Here is a 20758-nt window from a genome sequence, read left to right on the forward strand (position 1 = left end):
GAAGGAAAAAAATGAGTAGGCTGTGATTGTTCACTGAACTTGTTTACAGCGTGTGTTTAATTCATAAAGGAAGGAAGATTAAGAGGGTGCATAAAGAATGTGCTTACTGAATTTAGCATGAATTTTAACAACCATAAGCAAGCATAGATTTGGTGACACACAATGGATATGAAGGAATATCTTCACTTTTACCTTCATAACTGCAAATATTAATTGTTTTTTTCAGGCAATTAGTATTATTTACATTTATAACTAATTTATGAATGATTAATAAATTATTAATAGCTGTTACATGCATGATGCAGACATGAGTTATATACTATTGTTGGTTGTAAGAAGCTCAATAGAAGGTGTTATAGGTGGCAGAAAGACATGGTTAGAAGCAGCTTATTGACCTGTTGGACTCTATAATGATCTGTAATATATGATTAACCATTTTTTAAAAAAATACCTATCAATCCTATGAACACTTTATATATTATTTGCATTTATAAACCCTTAACAATGTGCCCTTAATATAAGAAGTATAGCTCATTTTTCTAATGTTGATATGTTTCCCTTGATCCTTTTAAAATGAACAGAAATATATTTAAACACTTCTTTCACCGTAGCGAGGAAATGATGCAATACCAGCCACTAGACATATTTTGCACCAAGCTATGGTTGATGTGCAACTGAAATAAACAAAATAAATCTGAAGTACAACAGTGTTTCTTACAGAAGTGTCTGAACTTTCCACCTTTATTCTGCATGCTGTGTTTTCAAAATAAATTAATAGTAAGAACTGCATTTTAATTGAGCTAACCTTTAAAGGAATTTCATCTGTAAATCTCTACAGGCATGAAGGAAGATACTAAAATGGCACTCTAGTTACTGCAGAAAATACCAACTAAGATCCTGATCCAAAGTCCATTGATGTCAATAGGAGTTTTTCATTGACGTGAGGCTTCCGTTCATCAAAATATAGTACTCTGTTCACTGTAGAGATTAATGTGTGTTTGTTCTGTTGTGGTCTAAGGTCTTCTTCAAAATCGTAAGTGATACAAAAGGGAAAAAAATCATATTTTGTTATATTTATGCTTGCATCAAGGCTACTAAGAGCCTAGTGGAGAAATGGCATGAAAGAAATGAATCTGATTGCTACATGTTTTCCATCTAAGATACAGCCGTAGTGTACTAGCATTGCCCTACAGATGGAGCCCTGGCAACAATTTATGTTGCCCAGTGTTTTCATTATAGCCTCATTGTTAACAGTCTTTCTTAACTTCCTGATACTTTGTAGTTTCAGGATGTAGCTTCGCAGGCCTGGTATTTTCCTGAAAATTATTTTTTTGAAAGTCTGAGCTAAAAGAGTTCAGGAACATTTTTGTGAATAAGGATATTGGGGCAAATACAAGAAATTGTCATATAATAATAATTATAGGTTTCAGAGTTGTAGCCCTGTTAGTCTGAATCAGCAAAAACAAGGAGGACTTTTTATGTAACTTTATGTAATTATGTAACTTGATTTTGAACAGCTCTAACACTGATGTGATTGGGAGTACCAAGTTGAAATTTGGCATGAAATAGCCCTTAAATGATTAAAAGTGCCATTGAGTGTTCTCGTTTAAACAGCTGACTGGTTGATTAACACCCCTTTCTGAAGGCACAGGACATTTTAAAACAATGACAACACTTAGCTCATAAGGAGTGCAGTTAAAAAGCCTTCCCTGAAGGTACATGCATGGCTAACTTAGTCCTATACAGAAAACCCTACTGAAGGTCCCCATTGTATGAAGCAGGAGGAAGTTACTACACTTTTTTTTTTTCAGAGTAACAGTCGTGTTAGTCTGTATTTGCATAAAGAAAAGGAGTACTTGTGGCACCTTAGAGACTAACCAATTAATTTGAGCATAAGCTTTCGTGAGCTACAACTCACTTCATCCATGAAGTGAGCTGTAGCTCACGAAAGCTCATGCTCAAACAAATTGGTTAGTCTCTAAGGTGCCACAAGTACTCCTTTTCTTTTTACTTTTTTTTGTAAGCCAAAACTTTATGCATTGCACTTCTTCAAACCCCTATTTCATTCTCTGTGCACCTTTAAAATGCATGTGCCAGACCCTCAGCTGGTGAAAAATGGCATTCAGGGGTGCACATTTCCCTCAGAGAGTTGATTTCAAGGGAGCTTAAGTTCATGTTCAAACTTAAGTACGTGCTTTGGTGCTGCCCTGAACAGGAATGCTTTCCTTCATCTGGATCTCAGCATGTGCCTCTTTCTCTTCCTTTTCCATTTAATAAAAAGGAAGAATATCAGTGTACTTACTGCTATTATATTAAGTGTAATAACAATAGCATTAGTAGCTTATTAGTAGTGCACTTACTGACAGTTCTTTGGAACAGGGATGCTCTTTTTGTTTTGTGTTTACACGGTGTCTAGCACAATAGGGTCCTGGTCCGTGACTGCGGCTCCTAGGTGTTATAGTAACATAAATAATAATAGTACACCTGATACCGTATTAACTTGTTTTTTTATACTGGTCCCACACAGCATACTTACTAATAGTCATCTGATATAACTTTAGGCCAAATTCTGCAGTCCTTAACTGAACATAACTATCATTGATTCCAAAAGGTCATTTTATACAACTAAGCAATGCAGAACGTGACCCTAATTAATAATTCCATTTGTTGTGCACAGTCACCAAATCTCATATTGCTTGTTCAGATTCATACTAGAGTTTGGGAAATTCCTGAAAAAGCTTGCCTTCCACTATCCATTATTTAACACTCAGTCTGAAAAGAAATGCAACATATACAGTGAGTGAATACATGGATATTGCAGAAATTCAAAGGTATTGATATCAGTTAAGAAACAAAACATCAAGGATCTCAAGAACTCTACTTCTAAGAGCTTATTTTTTAGTGTTCTACACCAAGATCCTAACAATAGTGCTAGTGAACAGATTAAAAGGATTTCTGGACATTAATAAGTCATGACAGCAAGTGGGATTCATGAGTAATTTACCAGTCATGGATCATCTGGAGACAATAAATGAGGTTCTGAAGAAGACTGCTGTAAGTTTGTGCTTTTATGGAGTGAGAAAAGGCCTTTGATTTAGTGGAAATAGAAGCAGGGTTGGAAGCACTGAACAGAGGAATAGAAGAGCTTCATTATGTATCATGGTTACATATAGTTCTACTGGTTTGAGAGAACTACTAATTCTATTGTAATTCCCACTTTCAATACAAGGAATATTTCTGAAATGGGTGGAACTTTTCTGAATTGAAGCTATTTTAAGTGCACCTATTGTATAAGAATCCTGAAATAACTTCTCTTGAATATTGTACTCTCAACTAAACTTCACTAGGAGAGTCAAATGGTCAAGCTGAAAAAAGAGTTAAGCAAAAACATTGTTTACTTCATGCCTGAAGAAAAACTTGAAAAAGTTTGGATGGGTGAAAACAACCCCAAGAGATTATCAAAATAATCAAACAGAACATCTCAGCCACTTAAGTTTTGTGAATTGCTTGAATTATTAAAATATTGAAAGAATGATAAGAGAGCTCAGTGACTAGGAGTGGGAAATGTTGACTCAGGATAAATATGCAGAAGACTAAAATTATACTTAGGTTAAATGTAGAGGAAAAAACAACCACAATGGTAGTTCATTTTAGAAGTTGTAAAAAGAAGCTGGTCACCTTAATATTGCCAAATTATGTAATGGAACAGAAACGTGGATATTTATGGGGAAAAAAACACAGAAGCTAAATTGCATAAGTCATAAGTGTAAGGACTAGAAGTATGTGTACAACTCTTATATTCTAGACAATATATCGGAGAAGTTGGCAGTTATTTTTGCCATATACCAAAGCCAAATATTGTTTTTCAGTCCAGATTACTTATTTCATACAAGGGAAAACATGAAAGAATAATTGTTCTGTGCAAGATTTTTTTTTAAACCAGAGGCCTAAAATTATGATAGCACCTAAAAAAAAAGTATAACCTTATTGTCAAAGATGCCGAGTACCCTAAACTTCCATTGAACTAAATGGGTTACCACTGGCTTTAACATAAACCTATAAATTACAACAGGAACACAGTAATTGCTATATTGGATTAGACCAACAGTGAACATAGAGCAGTACCCTGTCTCTGACAGAAGCCAAACAGATGCTTCTGAGGATGGGGCAAGTACCCTGCAGTAGTCAGATGTGGAATAATCTGCCTTGTCCCCTCCCCACACTGTATGTGTCATCCTGGTCTATAGTAATTAGATCACTAATAGAAATGATATGTTCTAGTTCAAACAGGAATTAATTCAGGGGAGGGGTTATGGTCTGTGTTATACTGTAGGTCAGACGAGATAATCCCAAGGGTCCATTCTGGCTTTGTAATCTGTTAACCTAAAAATACTTTTAAGTCTTCTACTGATAACCCTCTTTAATTCAGGATTCTTCTTTTCAATGTATTCTCCAATCCTTTCCCCATTCTAGATATAACGGCAAGGACTTCAAAATAATGTTGACTCAGCTTTACTAGAAACCCTCTTCCACAAAATTAAAAAAGCCCAAGTTCCACTTTCAATTACATTTGAAACTTCAATAAATAATGTTTTCCTTCTAGAGATAAGATGTTGAGGTAGAGGTCAGAGGTGTAAGCGGTGCAATTGGAAATGAATAATACACATCATCTAAGGCATCATTCCTGAGGTTGGATGCATCAAGATAGATCTATGTATCTATGTGGAGCTACGTTGCAGTCTAAGGGGTTCCATGCAGGCAAAATGGTCTGTCCCCTTCAGATCTGATGGCCAGATCAGGGCCTCTTAACGGAAAATACTGTACTTAAAGGGAAATAATATAGGGTGATTGTATCCAATAGAAAGAAATGGCAAAATATTTCTTTGAGTGAATCTCCTTTTACTCCCCTTAACTTTTTAATATTGAGTCAAAGTAGAATCAGATCCAGACCTTCTACTTCAGCAGATTTAAGCCTTTCATTGGTCTGTCCACCATGATATCCAGCTATGAGACATTATGGGTGTTGATTGAAAAAAAATCCTGACAGTGATAATTTTGAGATATCCATGAACTAATGAAGCTGAGTTCATAGTGTATCTGAGTTGAACAGAGATAGTTTGAGCCCAATTCTCATCCTGCATAACTCCATTGACATGGACGGGTGCATCAGCAACAGAAGGGTTTTCACCTGGTCACCAATTGCCACAAAGATTCAGCCCTGAAATGATGACTTAAATCTGCAGTCCCCATATTTTATCAATACTTTCATCTGAGCAGAGATTGAAAAATTAGGGCTGGAACAGTGTAGTTTAGATAAGAGACATGATAATAATATATACAGTAATAAGAAGTTTACAGACTGTAAACTGAGGGATCCTCTTTATCCTCTTTCATAATTCAAGCACAAGGGGTGTTCAGTGAAATTGAAAGGCAGCAAATTAAGATATTTTTCTACCCTTACAAAACACACTGAATTTGTGGAATTCAATGCCTCAAGCTCTCTTAGAGCCCAAGAGATTAGTAGGATTCAACAAAGGATTAAATCTTTATATGGATGACAAAACCATCCATGTTATTATAATAGATAGGATTTTTATCCAATAAGGCAAAAATCCTTATCCTTCAAGGCATAAACCAACTCTTACATTTGATGGGATTCAGAAGAAACTCTCCCATTAGGCAGGTTATTCTAAAATTGCCTATAATAGGGCTTCTTAAACTTTGTTCTTTAGCATCTTGCCCTGACTGCTGTCAGTCAGGACATCAGACTAGGTGGCCCTCTTTTCTCACCTGGTATGGCAATTCCTAAATTTCTGACTATGAACATTGATGGAGTTCCTGTGTGAGATTAGCTGTGTCTGAGAATAGAAATGAGAGGAATTTGATGGTTTCAAAATAGTCCCTACTGATTGGGCACCCACAATACAAAATTGCCATGCAGGTCAGCATAGTGGGTAGTTTTGACTTGTGGACAGATAAGAGGACTGAAAGAGCAGTGATACTATAACAGTACATTTACAGAATTGTGATGGAAAAGTTTACTTGGTGCATGTCTGTTCTAACTAATGCCCATGAATATTCACTTTGCTAAGCAAGAAAGCATAATTTATGTGCCAAAACATTAACAAATAAAGAGGTGGAAGCTTATGCTTATTAACAGGATATGTTATTGCTTAGCCTTTGTAGCTAGAACAAACCGCTTTCAATTCTTTTTGTCCTCCTAATTTAATAGTAATTGGGAAAGGATAACATTTTATGACAGCTCTCTCAAAACTGGGTTTTATGCTATTCTTTACTCTGGAAAATATTAAAAAAAAAATCACATTAGGAAAGAGTGTTTCCTTCTATTTCATTCCTTACACACATTTTCCCTTATCATAGGCTTCAATCACTGATATTAATATTGTGTAGTACTGAAAACAAAGAGCCTGATTCTGGAATCACACCATTGTTATTCATGTGTGTCAGAGGAGTCATGTTGGTTTAAGTGGGATGAGAATCAGGCTCAAACTATCCATATTCAACTCATATATATTATGAAGCCAGCTTCATTACATCATGGTTTGAATGAGAGAATGGCAGTCAAGAGCCCAATACAGAGGACTCTCTGTGACCTAATAATAAATACAAAACACTGCACCCTTCTGAGAAAGTCACAGGATGATTTATGATTCCAACAAAATTAAAAGCAACATCAATCATCTACCTTTTCATTTTAATTTTAAAACTGCCACAGATTTACTTTCTGAATAGGAACAGGAAGCTTATTTCAGAACTGTAGAGCATAAAGGCTGAAAGCTCAATTCTAAATTATATTTAAGACAATAAATCATCAGGCTATGGACACCTTTCATTGGAACCAATATATAAAAAGCATGATCACCATCAGAGGACCTGAGTACCCACAATTCCTCTAGATCCTCATCAGCTCTGATAATCAGATCCACAGGACCTGCTGGGAATATTATCTGTTTAATAGACCTCTACACCTGATAATTAACATGGTCATGATTTGTTTCCATATTTTTTCTATTGTTTCCATTACAGTATGATTATTGTAAATGATAGAGACTTAATTGTTAGTTCAATTATTTTTCTGGAAGTAAACGAAAACCAAGAACAAAAATATTGTGTAAGTCAGGTCGCTGGGACACTCACCATTTTCCTGCAACCAGAGAACCCACCTGGCTGTCATATTGAATCAACATGATTGCAATATGTCCATTTTTTTAAGAACTGTGTTAAAACAGCATATATGAAATTCTATTTTGTTAATTGCCAGGATGTTTGCTAATTATTCTTCTGACCATGGCTAATTGTAATTTATACCATTGCCCCAAAATGCAGGATAAAACCAAAGGTATTCTACTTTTGCAGAGAGAATGAACAGTACATTTTGGACTTAAAGCAGAAATCCCCTACAGCAGGGATCAGCAACCTTTGGCACGCAACCTGTCAGGGAACTCTGCTGGTGGGCCAGGCCAGTTTGTTTACCTGCAGGGTCTGCAGATTCGGCCGATTGTAGCTCCCACTAGCCGCAGTACGTTGTTCCAGGCCAAGGGAGGCTGTGGGAAGCGGCATGGGCCAAGGGATGTGCTGGCCACCGCTTCCCAGAGCCACCATTGGCCTGGAACAGTGAACAGCAGCCTGTGGGACCTGCAATTGGCAGAACCTGAGGCTGCTGCAGGTAAATAAACTGGCCTGGCCCGCCAGTGGATTTCTCTTACGGGCCGCATGCCAAAGGTTGCCAATCCTTGCCTTACAGATAAAAACTATATGCATGATTCATATACAATTAGTCACAGCATTTGGTACAAGTTGTCCTGATACTGCAAGTCCTGAAAAAACACACAGTATCAATAATAATAACAAAAATAATAAATTGTTTTATTTCTTATTGGTCTATTTAAATTGAATAGTTTAGAAATAAAAAAAAAGTAAATAAAACAAAACTGTCTTTATTGTAGGTTCCATATGCCTGCACAGCTTTGTCCACTAGACTTACATTAAAGTAAAATTGTTTTGTTTTTAAATTACTCACAGCAGAGGTGCACAATAATAAAACCTGACAACTTTATATACTAGAAGACACTTGCAAACAGAACATTCAACTTTAATGACTAAAATTCATTAATGTCCCTTTAAAAATGGGAAACAGTGCACCAAACTTTGTAAATGTGATTATGATTCCCCGTCATCTTGTATTTGTGTTATTTGTACCTGTGCATGCTAAGGATCTGATCTGGCAGCATGTCACATCCATTCTGCATAGCTGTAAATGATAACGTAAGGCACCAGATAATCAGTTTCTCTAACTATTTAAGTTTTTATTCCACACTCCTCCTCATAGAATCTGAGTGCCTTATAATAACTGATGTTGTAGTATGGAAATGAATAGGAAAAATAGTTACTACACTTCGTAGCTTCATAAGAGTGGCTATATTGGGTAAGACCAATCGTCTGTCTAGCCCAGTGGTTCTCAAAGTTTTGTACTGGTGACCCCTTTCACATAACAAGCCTCTGAGTGTGACCCCTCTAATAAATTAAAAACACTTTTTAATATATTTAACACCATTATAAATGCTGGAGGCAAAGCAGGGTTTGGTCTGGAGGCTGACAGCTCACGACCTCCCATGTAATAACCTTGTGACACTCTGAGGGGTCCCGACCCCCAGTTTGAGAACCCTTGGTCTAGCCCAATATCCTGTCTTCTGACAGTGACCAGTGCCAGATGCTTCGGAAAGAATGAACAGAAAAGGGCAATTATCCAGTCATCCATCCTCTATTGTCCAGATCTGATAGCCAGAGGTTTAGGGAAACCCAGAACAAGGGGTTGTATCCCTGACCGTCTTGACTAATAGCCATCGATGGAGCTATCCTCCATGTACTTGTCTAAATTTTTTTTGAACCCAGGTATGCTTTTGGCCTTCAGAGTATCCCCTGATAACGAGTTCCACAGGTTGACTGTGCACTGTGTGAAGAAGTACTTCCTTATGTTAGTTTTAAACCTGCTGCCTATTAATTGCATTGGATGACTGCTGGTTCTTGTGTTATGTGAAGAGGAAAATAACACTTCCCTATTCACTTTTTTCCACATCATTCATGATTTTAGAGACCTCTATAGCCCCCTTGCCCCTTTACTTGTCCCAGTCTTTTTAATTTCTCCTCATACGGAAGCTGTTCCATACTCATCATAATTTTCATTGCCCTTCTCTGTACCTTTTCCAGTTCTACTGTATTTTTTTAGATAGGTTGACCAAATCTGTAAGCGATATTCAAGGTGTGGGTGTACCATGGATTTATGTAATGGCATTATAATATTTTCTGTCTTATTATCTTTCCCTTGCCGAATGGTTCTTAACATTGTTTGCTTTTTTGACTGCCACAGCACACTGAGCAGATGTTTTCAGAGAACTATGCAAGATGAATTCATGATCTCTTTCCTGTGTGGTAACAGCTAATTTGGATCCCATCATTTTGTATGTATAGTTGGGATTATGTTTACATGCATTACTTTGCACTTATCAACATTGAATTTCATCGGCCATTTTGTTGCACATTCACTGAGTTTTGTGAGATCCCTTTGTAACTCTTCGCAGTCAGTTTCGGACTTTACTATCTTGAGTAATTTTGCATTATCTGCAAAGTTTGCCACCTCACTTTTCACCCCCTTTTCCAGATCCTTTATGACAATATTGAACTGCACTGGTCGAAGTACAGATCCTAGTGGGACTCCACTATTTAACTCTCTCATTGTGAGAACTGACCATTTATTCCGATAATTTGTTTCCAGGCTTTTAACCAGTTACTGATCCATGAGAGGATCTTCCTTCCTTTCCCATCACTACTTGCAAGTTAGAGCTCATTAAAGCAGCCCAGTGTGCTATAACTCACTACGCGTCCACGCTGGCAAGGAACATAGAGCGCTCTGACTCCATGGCTAGAGCGCTCCTGGTACTCCACCTCGGCGAGTGGAATAATGTTTGATGCACCCCCGCTGGAATGCCGCAGCACCAGTGTGGAAGCCCTGGTCTGTTAATGAGCTCTGATCGGCCTCCAGAAGTGTCCCACAATGACTGTTCTAGCCACTCGAGTCATCACTTTGAACTCTACTGCTCTGCCCTTAGGTGCCCAACCAACCATCAGACCCGCCCTTTAAATTCTCTGGGAATTTTGAAAATACTCTTCCTGGTTGCTCAATCAGGCATGGAGTGCTCTCAGCGAATCTTTCCAGGTGACCATGCCTCCATGCGCCAGGCAATCCCCAGTATGGAGAAATGATGAGGTGCTGGACCTCATCAGTGTTTGGGGGGAGGAAGCTGTCCGGTCCCGGCTGCACTTCAGCCATAGGAATTACAATACCTTCGGGCAGATATCAAGAGACATGATGGAAAGGGGCCATGACCAGGATGCTCTGCGGTGCAGGGTTATAAAGTGAAGGAGCTGCGGAATGCCTACTGCAAAGCCCCTGAGGCATACTGCCTCTCCAGTGCTACCCTTGCGACCTGCCATTTTTACAAAGAGCTGGAACCGATACTTGGTGCCGACTTCACCTCCACTCCGAGTACCACCATGGACTCTTCAAAGCACAGTCCAAAAAGGCAGGAGGAGGAGCAAAGCAGGAGCGAGGGTGCTGAGGAGGAGGAAGACATCCCGGCATCCCTAGATGCATGCAGCCAGGAGCTGTTCTCAAGCCAGGAGGAAGGTAGCCAGTCATGGCAACCGGTGCACGGCGAAGGACAAACTCCAGAGGAGGTTCCTGGTAAGTGGCTTTTATTTTGGGAAGGAAGTTATTTGGTGTGGACTCTTGGGGCAAGGAGGGTTAGGGCTGCATGCATGCTTAGATGCAGAATAGGGCGTTGATGTGCTCTCTCACATCACGGTAATCAGCCTCAGTGATCTCTTCAAAGGTCTCATCCAGAACTTGGGCAATGTGCTTGTACAGGTTTCTCGGGAGAGCCACTGTGGTCCTTGTCCCAGTCAGGCTAACATGTCCATTCCACTGTGCCGTGAGGGGCAGAGGGACCATTGCTGCACACAGGCAAGCTGCATACGGGCGAGGGCCGAAGCCTCATTGCAGTAGAAGACCCTCCGTTGCTTCCCAGGTCACTCTCAGCAGCGAGGTATCTTCCAGGACAAACTTCTGTGGAACATATGGGGACAGTGGTCAGTATAGGGGCCCCCTGAAGGTGTTGGCTCTCCCCAAGGCACAGAAACCCAGAGGACAGTACAGCTATGAAAGAATCAGTCCCCCTTGACCCTGTGCTTACTCACCATTTTAGGGCTCCAGTGGGTTATGTGCGCTCGCTTTGGGACGGCAAATTATGCTATTGGGTAGACTGTGCTTGCCCTTAAGTACGGGGGAATCATTGCTCTGTCTGGTGTGAACAATGCAGCCTCTGTTAAGTGTTGCATTTTGCCTTTACAGATGCAAACTTGAGATCTCAGCGATCCGTGTTATCACAGGGCAAGAGGCTGCAAAGTATCAGGAAGAGGCCACATAGAAGCAAATAGGACATGCTGCATGAAGTCATGCAACACTCCCTTAATGAAAATCAAAAAGTGCCGGAGTGGTGGGAGAGTGAAAGGAGGGTCCACCTGCAGAATGTGGATTGCTGGCACCAAAGCACAGAGCAGCTGATAAGCATCGTAGAGTGCCAGGCAGTCTCTATCCAGGCACTCATAGCCATGCAGGCGGAGCACTACTGTGCCCACGCCCTGTTGTGGCCCTTGTCCCAAAACTTTCCCTTGTGCCCCCATGTCACCTCCAGCCCACTTTCCCCAACATCTGGGTTCTTATCACCATCAGCTGCCTCCAACACCTGTAGCTTCACCACCCAGCCCTGCAAACTACGACCCTTAACCACTGCAGTCAAACCCAATCACCATGCAGTATAACCATCCTGAAGTGCAGCACTTATTGCACAGCACTCCAAGCTGGAAGGCTGAGTATAATAACAGGATATAGGCAAAACTGTGATTTTACCGTTCCCCACCCCAATTCCTTGCCCTTTGTTTCCCCCAAGCAGTTGTGTTTCTTTTCAATAAATGCATTTTCTTTTCATTAAATGGATTTTTTTGCTTTGAAAACATTCTTTATTATTATATAACATAAAAGATGCTTTCCTGGGCTAAGGTAACAGGCACCACAAGTCATTATATCATATGTAGCAAACACAGATTCCTACTAACATTGGAACCACTGCATTTCACTCCCATGCAGGACACCAGACATTACTGGTGGCTTTCAGCCTCAAATTGCTCCCTCAAGGCATCCCTAATCTTTGCAGCACCACAATCTAATAGCCCTGCTCTCTGGCTGTTCAGATTCAGCCTCCAGGTGTTGAACCTCTGAGTTCCATGCCTGAGTGAATCATTCACCCTTCCCTTCACAAATGTTATGGAGAGTACAGTGCGCGGATATAACCGTGGGGATGCTGTTATCGGCCAGATCCAGCTTCCCATACAGAGAGTGCCAGTGGTCCTTTAAATGGCCAAATGCACACTCCACAGTCATTCTGCACTGGCTCAGCCTGTTGAACCACTCCTTGTTGCTGTCAAGGCTCCCTGTGTAGGGTTTCATGAGCCACAGCATTAAAGGGTAAGCAGGGTCTCCAAGGATCACAATGGGCATTTCAACTTCCCCTATGGTGATTTTCTGGTCTGGGAAAAAAGTCCCAGCTTGCAGCTTCCTGAACAGGCCAGTGTTCAAAAAGATGTGTGTGTCATGCACCTTTCCAGGCCAGCCTGCGTTAATGTCAATGAAACGCCCATGGTGATCCACAAGCACCTGGAGAACCACAGAGAAATGCCCCTTTCAATTAACATACTCGGAGGCTAGGTGGCCTGGTGCCAGAATTGGAATATGCGTCCCATCTATCGCTCCTCCGCAGTTAGGGAAACCCATTTGTGCAAAGCCAGCCACAATGTCATCCACGTTACCCGGAGTCATGGTTCTTCTGAGCAGGATACAATTAATGGCCCTGCAAACTTGCATCAACACGATTCCAATGGTCAACTTCCCCACTCCAAACTGGTTAGCGACCGATCGGTAGCTGTCTGGAGTTGCCAGCTTCCACAGTGCAATAGCCACCCACTTCTCCACCATCAGGGCAGCTCTCAATCTCTTGTCCTTGCGCCGCAGGGTGGGGGTGAGCTCCTCACACAGTCCTATGAAAGTGGCTTTTTTCATCTGAAAGTTCCGCAGCCACTGCTCGTCATCCCAGATGTGCATGACAATGTGATCCCACCACTCAGTGCTTGTTTCCCGAGCCCAAAAGCAGCGTTCCAAGGTGGTGAGCATGTCCATGAATGCCACAAGCAATTTCGTGTCATACGCGTTACTTGCGTCGATATCGTCGCAACCCTCACTGTCACTTTGGATCATAAGGAGTAACTCGACTGCCAAACATGATGTGCTGGTGAGACTCATTAGCATATTCTTCAGCAGTTCAGGCTCCATTCCTGCAGACCAAAAGGGAACAGAGAGCACGCAGTACAAAAAACGTTGAAAGATGGTGCCAATTGTGGACAGAAGCAAAAGCATTGCTGGGATGCAAACCAGTGCATCACGGGGCATTGGGACAGGACCCAGTATGCCTCACACACCCCACACTCTTCCCACAAGCCACAGCGCCAGAATGGGAAGAAGTGCTCTGTGGGATAGCTGCCCACAATGCACCGCTCCCAATGCCGCTGCAAGTGCCGTAAATGGCCATGCCAGTGTGCTTACAGTGGTCAGCTTGGACAGACTGCAGCGCTTTCCCTACTGCACTCTATGAAGGCTGGTTTAACTCAAAGCGCTCTATATCTGCAAGTGTAGCCATGCCCTTACTTTACAAGTTTCCTTGGATTCTGTGATTAGCCGATTTAGGCCCAGATTGAGGAAGATACTTAAGCAAGAGTATAAATTTAAATCACATGAGTAGTGCCACTTAAGTCCTCAGGATGATTCATGTGCTTAAAGTTACACGTGTTTAAGTACCTTTCCTGAATCAGGGCCTTAATCTCAGAGATATTTATATCACAAATGTTAGAAACCGTGAATACTGTTGAATTAGTATCAGAGACTTTATAATCAGCAAGTCTTCAGCTACCCCTTCAGCAATCTTCAAAGAGTGAATGTGTGTCTTTTTCTTTTCATCTTGGAGCATCTTTGCAGAGGGATCAGTGTGTACACACACACACACACACACACACACACACTCTCTAAAGAAAACTGGTTTCAAAATGAATCTGCCTAACAACCTAAAATCTTTCCAGAGTAAAAATTATTCACTGAATTCACAGTTATCTGATAATCAGATGGATTATTCAAGTTGAATTTGGTTTTAGAGATTTTAGAAATAACATTCAGTCAAAACAGAACTTTGATTATTAACTTACAGGTGTTCCCAGATGTACTCACCTTAAAAAAAAAAGACAAATAGTTTTTGCAAAGCTTAATAGATGTTTTATTTTAAAGCTATCCTTGATTGAACTTTGTAAACAGCTGCATCAGTAAAAAAAATTGAATGAAAACATTTCACCTTGACAACTGATTAACATGTATATCATGGTAATGCTCAGTACTTTATATACTAATTAATAGTATTCTTCTAACGCACAATGATAAAGAACATTTACTATCTTCTCAAATGCCTGATTGTTCCCATTAGGGCATGCAGGTTTTAATTATTCTACAGACATTGAATTGTTTCAGCCAATCACAGAACAGAGGTAATGCATAGTGACTGATGTATGCTATACAGTTTTTTCTCATTTACGTGCATCCTTGTCCACTGATTACCGAGGACACCCAAGTTGCATTATGTCTGTGTGGTTATTTCTCAATAGAGTAAACTTGCACATTTCTATTTTATCTGCTATAGTCCCTCTGGTCCAATAGGCCTCTCTATTTAGAATTTGTGTGCGTTTTTTGATGGTACACTGCAGATACTTCAACTTCTCATCTCATTAAAATGAAGCAGAAGAACTCTGAACTTCACATAAGGGAAAGACAAAATTAAAATCAAACAACATTCTAACAGAACTGCCAAAAGATCTCCTTTTCTTTAAGGGTAAAAAACGTGAAACCCATTCAGAGGCTGTTTTCCCTACTTACCTTTCCACATTGACGATATACATCACCACCCATTTACAGATGAGAAAGGCTTCGTGTAACTATCTAAATAATGTATTCTGCATTTAACCATGAACTGGATGGGTACTTAGAATTATTATTTGGTTTGTGGTAGTACCTAGAAGCCAAGGTCATGAACTGGGTCTCCTTTGTGCTAGGTGCTATACATACACAGAACAAAAAGATGGACCTTGTCCCAAAGAATTTCCAATCTACATATAAGACAAGACAGGTGGATTCAGATAGACAGGTGGGGAGTAAAAGAAAACCATGAAACAAAACTGGTCAGTGTGATAGGCCCTGGTCTCAGCACACCAGCTGCCCTACCTGTTATACAGTCTTTTGTAAGCATCACCACAAGAGCAGAGTTTCCAGGAGGGATTTGAAGGAGCTTCACAGATGTTTATAGGGAGCTTCTCTCAAGTGTAAGGGGTAACACTGGAGAAAACAGGAATGTATTTGTTGGAATATGGAAGGACAAGATTTCAAGGAAAAGAGCATGGTTAATAGTGTCACCAGGCAGCTGACAGGTCAGGGAGCACAGGTTCTGAACTTTTTAGAGATTTTGTCAAGAGCTATTTCAGTTGAGTGTTGGGGGCATGGCAGGAGGGGGTCGAGGATGGATTTGGAGGAAAGCAACTTCTTGGCCTCTAGCCTGTTTAGCCCCCTTTATTCACATGTAAAGAAAAAACACCCTCAAGTTACCACTGCTAGACACTGGCATTCCAGCCATGGCTCATTAAACACCTTTTCAATATGTGTTTCTATGAAGGAAGGAACTTTGTAGAACCTCCATTTATGTTGTGGGTTTAAATCTTAGCCATAATATTCTAGTACTGTAGAATTTACTTTAACTGCTCAATGAATCCATTTATTTTATTGACATGCCATAAATCTCATCTCTCCTAATTTTGGTTCTTTTGGCAGTTGGTATTCATAGGTATGCAAACTTATCACGTCCTATAATTTTCTGCCACATTTGAATGAGATTACCATGCTCTGGCTCTCTTCTGTACTACAAAGTGCAGGGAAGCACAATTTGCATGTTATTGCATTTTATAGTTTAGCCTTCTGTAAAGGTTATTAATGATTTTAGTACATTTACTGTATTCATCAGCTTATATCGTGGGAGCCTGAAATGTCTGGCCTGTTATTAGAGGGATATGAGCCAAATGGCATAATCCAAAATTCAATGAGGTCAGTGGAAAGATCCCTAATGATTTCAGCAGGCTTTGGATCTGGCCCTGTAGCATGATTGCTTTGAGGCAGCATGCATACTATTCAAAATTCTCTAATGCCACTCTCAGTGAATGCACGCAAAGGAACAGACCATTCAGTACATTTAAATGACTGGGGGGAAAAGCCCACCTAAAAGCTGTCATTATTTCTCTATTAAATTGAATAGTCCCCCAAAGGAAATGGTGGAAGCCACATTATGTGGGACATTAAAAACTAAGCTGAACAAAATGCTAAAAATACTCTAAGCTACAATCCTGAACTGATAGGTGGATAGAAAAAAAAAAAGACAACAGTAATAGGTCTTTTGCATTTCAGTTTTCTAAGACTACTATGATTAATTGAGAGGGTTGTGGGACTTCATGAAGAGCCCATTGTTCTTTGTTTCTTATTAGTCAAAAATTGTGCTGTGGGACTGCAATGGCATATCTTTAAAGTGACCATTCCTCCCTATTTAAAATAAAATAAGTAATTAAGTCCTCCTAGCCCCAGGAAAGGCAGCAAACTAAAATATTTATAGTTATCTGAATGAGGTTAGGATGTCCTAAAAGTTATTCGCATTAAGAAAAAACTTCTAGTGCAAGGTACCATGGATCTTAACATTACGACGAGCTTTACTGACATGTCAGAAAGGTAGCAACTAATGGTGGACACAGATTTTCTGCTTTTTGATACTATCAAGAGATAAAATGAAGTGGATCATAGTAGTTAGCTTTAAACAGCCAATTTTTAAATTCTGGCTTATTCTCCTAGTAAAAAGAGCATTGTGAATGGTATTCAGTATCCTTAAAAAACATTATAACACCACATCAGGTATTACCATAAACAGTGTACAAAAGTTTTTACACTGAAAATTAACATTTGTAACTTGGAATTTGTGGGAAGATACTTTAATTTCTCTTCTAAATATCCTTAAGAAAAAATAAATACTCTACAGCTAGTAACTGATGTTGCTAATGGTCAATGGTGCCTCACGGTTAAGGAAAGCTCCAACATCACACAAAAGCCAAGTACCAGGTATCTGTGAGGAGTACATTTATATACAAAATCTATGGTTCAAAGGTTTATTGTGGCAAATAATCTAATTTGAAAAAAACAACAACAAAAAAACCCCCAAATGAATAAATAAAACCCCACTGAACAAACAGCAGTGTGACTAGGGAGCAAATCTTTCATGTTGTGGTCTGATTCTCCACTTACTTGTGCTGGTGTAGATCATGATTAACTGCAAAAATGAAGTTAAACCAATGTAAGTAAAAGGAGAATCAGGCCCCAAAATTAGGCGAATAACTGCAGATAATGATGTCTATGGACCAATACCAGAGAGCTTGAGTGTTCTTTTACCTTTGGAGTGAATAAAACATACATTAGGGGTAAGTAAGAATCACTGTAGAAGGATCATCACTATCAGTTTGTTAAGACTAATTTTTGGCTGTTTATAAACATCTCCTTAATTTGTGTATCTGATTCCTTTTATGTCACTACTGTAAGTATGCTACTGTGTAGTTCTGACTCCCTGATGTGTGTTTTTCTCCGATTCATTTTTAGTTTTTTGGAATCTACAGTAATTAGCTTTTCATTCTTCTGTTTTGTTTTGGTGCAGTGCCTTTACTTTTATGTGCTTCCTCTCCTCCATTTGTTTTAGATGTTGGCACAACTTTTAGCTTTGAACTGTGTAGACTACAATTGAGCCTGAAATATTTAATATTGCCATCTTTATTCTGCGAGTTCTAGAAAATTTGTTTGAACAATGTCTCAGAAAATCGTAGCTTATACTTACATGCATTATCAGGCAGAGAAAATGCAGTATAGAAGCCCCCAAAATGGGTAGTACAAGGCAATTCTCATAGAATGCATAATTAATTTTACACACACACAGTTTTTATAAACTTAAATATTCCCTGCATTTTGCACACATTGGTCCAAAATCATTGTAGTCAGTAGAGCTCATGAAGGAGGAATTTGACTCAACCTACATGGATAAATATAATAATTTTCACCAATGATAAAAATACTTAGCACTTTTTATTCATGTACAAAGTATGATATTGTATTAATTATCCCCTTTTTACAGATGAGGAAATTAAAGTAGAGATTGGTGAAGTGACTTGCCCAAGGTCACACACCAAGTAAGTGGCAGATCAGAGACCTGATGTGTCCTCCCAGCTCTATTCACTGATCCACATTGTTCTTTTTTCCCCTTCTGACATGGCATATTTATTTCATGGTTTCAGTAAGTTAATTATAACTTTTGTATTATGTGCCCCAAATTGTACATGCACTTCAACCCAAAACTTGAGCAACTTGTATTGATACTGCCTGACAACTTCCAAATAATCACAATCCTTTGGGCCAGTTTCAAGAAACTCAGTTACTGTTGTGATGCCCCTCCAAATGCCTAAAAAAAAAAAAAAAAGAAAAAAGAAGCTAGCTTTATGGAGATAATTCACAGTACATTCCTGCATCCAGCATCATGCATCCTGGTTTTCAAAGGAGAAAAACTGAGAGCTTATATGATGTTCATCTTGCAAGCAATGCCTTTTAACACTTTATTAACCTAGTTTTAAAATAAAGATGCATAGTAGCAAATACCAAAAGCACAACATTCTCTGCTGACTGTCCTCTAAACCTCTCAGACCCTGATACTCCATACATTAGCTGAAGATGAGGCTTTCTTCCGGCAGCTCACGGAAGCTACTAGATCGCATGCCCTGATTCTCATGGGTGACTTTAATTTTCCTGATATCTGCTGGGAGAGCAATACAGCGGTGCATAGACAATCCAGGAAGTTTTTGGAAAGCGTAGGGGACAATTTCCTGGCGCAAGTGCTAGAGGAGCCAACTAGGGGGGGGTGCTTTTCTTGACCTGCTGCTCACAAACCGGGTAGAATTAGTGGGGGAAGCAAAAGTGGATGGGAATCTGGGAGGCAGTGACCATGAGTTGGTTGAGTTCAGGATCCTGACGCAGGGAAGAAAGGTAAGCAGCAGGATACGGACCCTGGACTTCAGGAAAGCAGACTTCAACTCCCTCAGGGAACGGATGGCCAGGATCCCCTGGGGGACTAACTTGAAGGGGAAAGGAGTCCAGGAGAGCTGGCTGTATTTCAAGGAATCCCTGTTGAGGTTACAGGGACAAACCATCCCGATGAGTCGAAAGAATAGTAAATATGGCAGGCGACCAGCTTGGCTTAATGGTGAAATCCTAGAGGATCTTAAACATAAAAAAGAGGCTTACAAGAAGTGGAAGGTTGGACATATGACCAGGGAAGAGTATAAAAATATTGCTTGGGCATGTAGGAATGATATCAGGAGGGCCAAATCGCACCTAGAGCTGCAGCTAGCCAGAGATGTCAAGAGTAACAAGAAGGGTTTCTTCAGGTATGTTGGCAACAAAAAGAAAGCCAAGGAAAGTGTGGGCCCCTTACTGAATGAGGGAGGCAACCTAGTGACAGAGGATGTGGAAAAAGCTAATGTACTCAATGCTTTTTTTGCCTCTGTTTTCACTAACAAGGTCAGCTCCCAGACTGCTGCGCTGGGCATCGCAAAATGGGGAAGAGATGGCCAGCCCTCTGTGGAGATAGAGGTGGTTAGGGACTATTTAGAAAAGCTGGACGTGCACAAGTCCATGGGGCCGGACGAGTTGCATCTGAGAGTGCTGAAGGAATTGGCGGCTGTGATTGCAGAGCCATTGGCCATTATCTTTGAAAACTCGTGGCGAACGGGGGAAGTCCCGGATGACTGGAAAAAGGCTAATGTAGTGCCAATCTTTAAAAAAGGGAAGAAGGAGGATCCTGGGAACTACAGGCCAGTCAGCCTCACTTCAGTCCCTGGAAAAATCATGGAGCAGGTCCTCAAAGAATCAATCCTGAAGCACTTGCATGAGAGGAAAGTGATCAGGAACAGCCAGCATGGATTCACCAAGGGAAGGTCATGCCTGACTAATCTAATCGCCTTTTATGATGAGATTACTGGTTCTGTGGATGAAGGGAAAGCAGTGGATGTATTGTTTCTTGACTTTAGCAAAGCTTTTGACACGGTCTCCCACAGTATTCTTGTCAGCAAGTTAAGGAAGTATGGGCTGGAAGAATGCACTATAAGGTGGGTAGAAAGCTGGCTAGATTGTCGGGCTCAACGGGTAGTTATCAATGGCTCCATGTCTAGTTGGCAGCCAGTATCAAGTGGAGTGCCCCAAGGGTCAGTCCTGGGGCCGGTTTTGTTCAATATCTTCATAAATGATCTGGAGGATGGTGTGGATTGCACTCTCAGCAAATTTGCGGATGATACTAAACTGGGAGGAGTGGTAGATACGCTGGAGGGGAGGGATAGGATACAGAAGGACCTAGACAAATTGGAGGATTGGGCCAAAAGAAATCTGATGAGGTTCAATAAGGATAAGTGCAGG

Source organism: Caretta caretta, chromosome 2, assembly GCF_965140235.1.
Source record: "Caretta caretta isolate rCarCar2 chromosome 2, rCarCar1.hap1, whole genome shotgun sequence".
Lineage (NCBI taxonomy): Eukaryota > Metazoa > Chordata > Testudines > Cheloniidae > Caretta > Caretta caretta.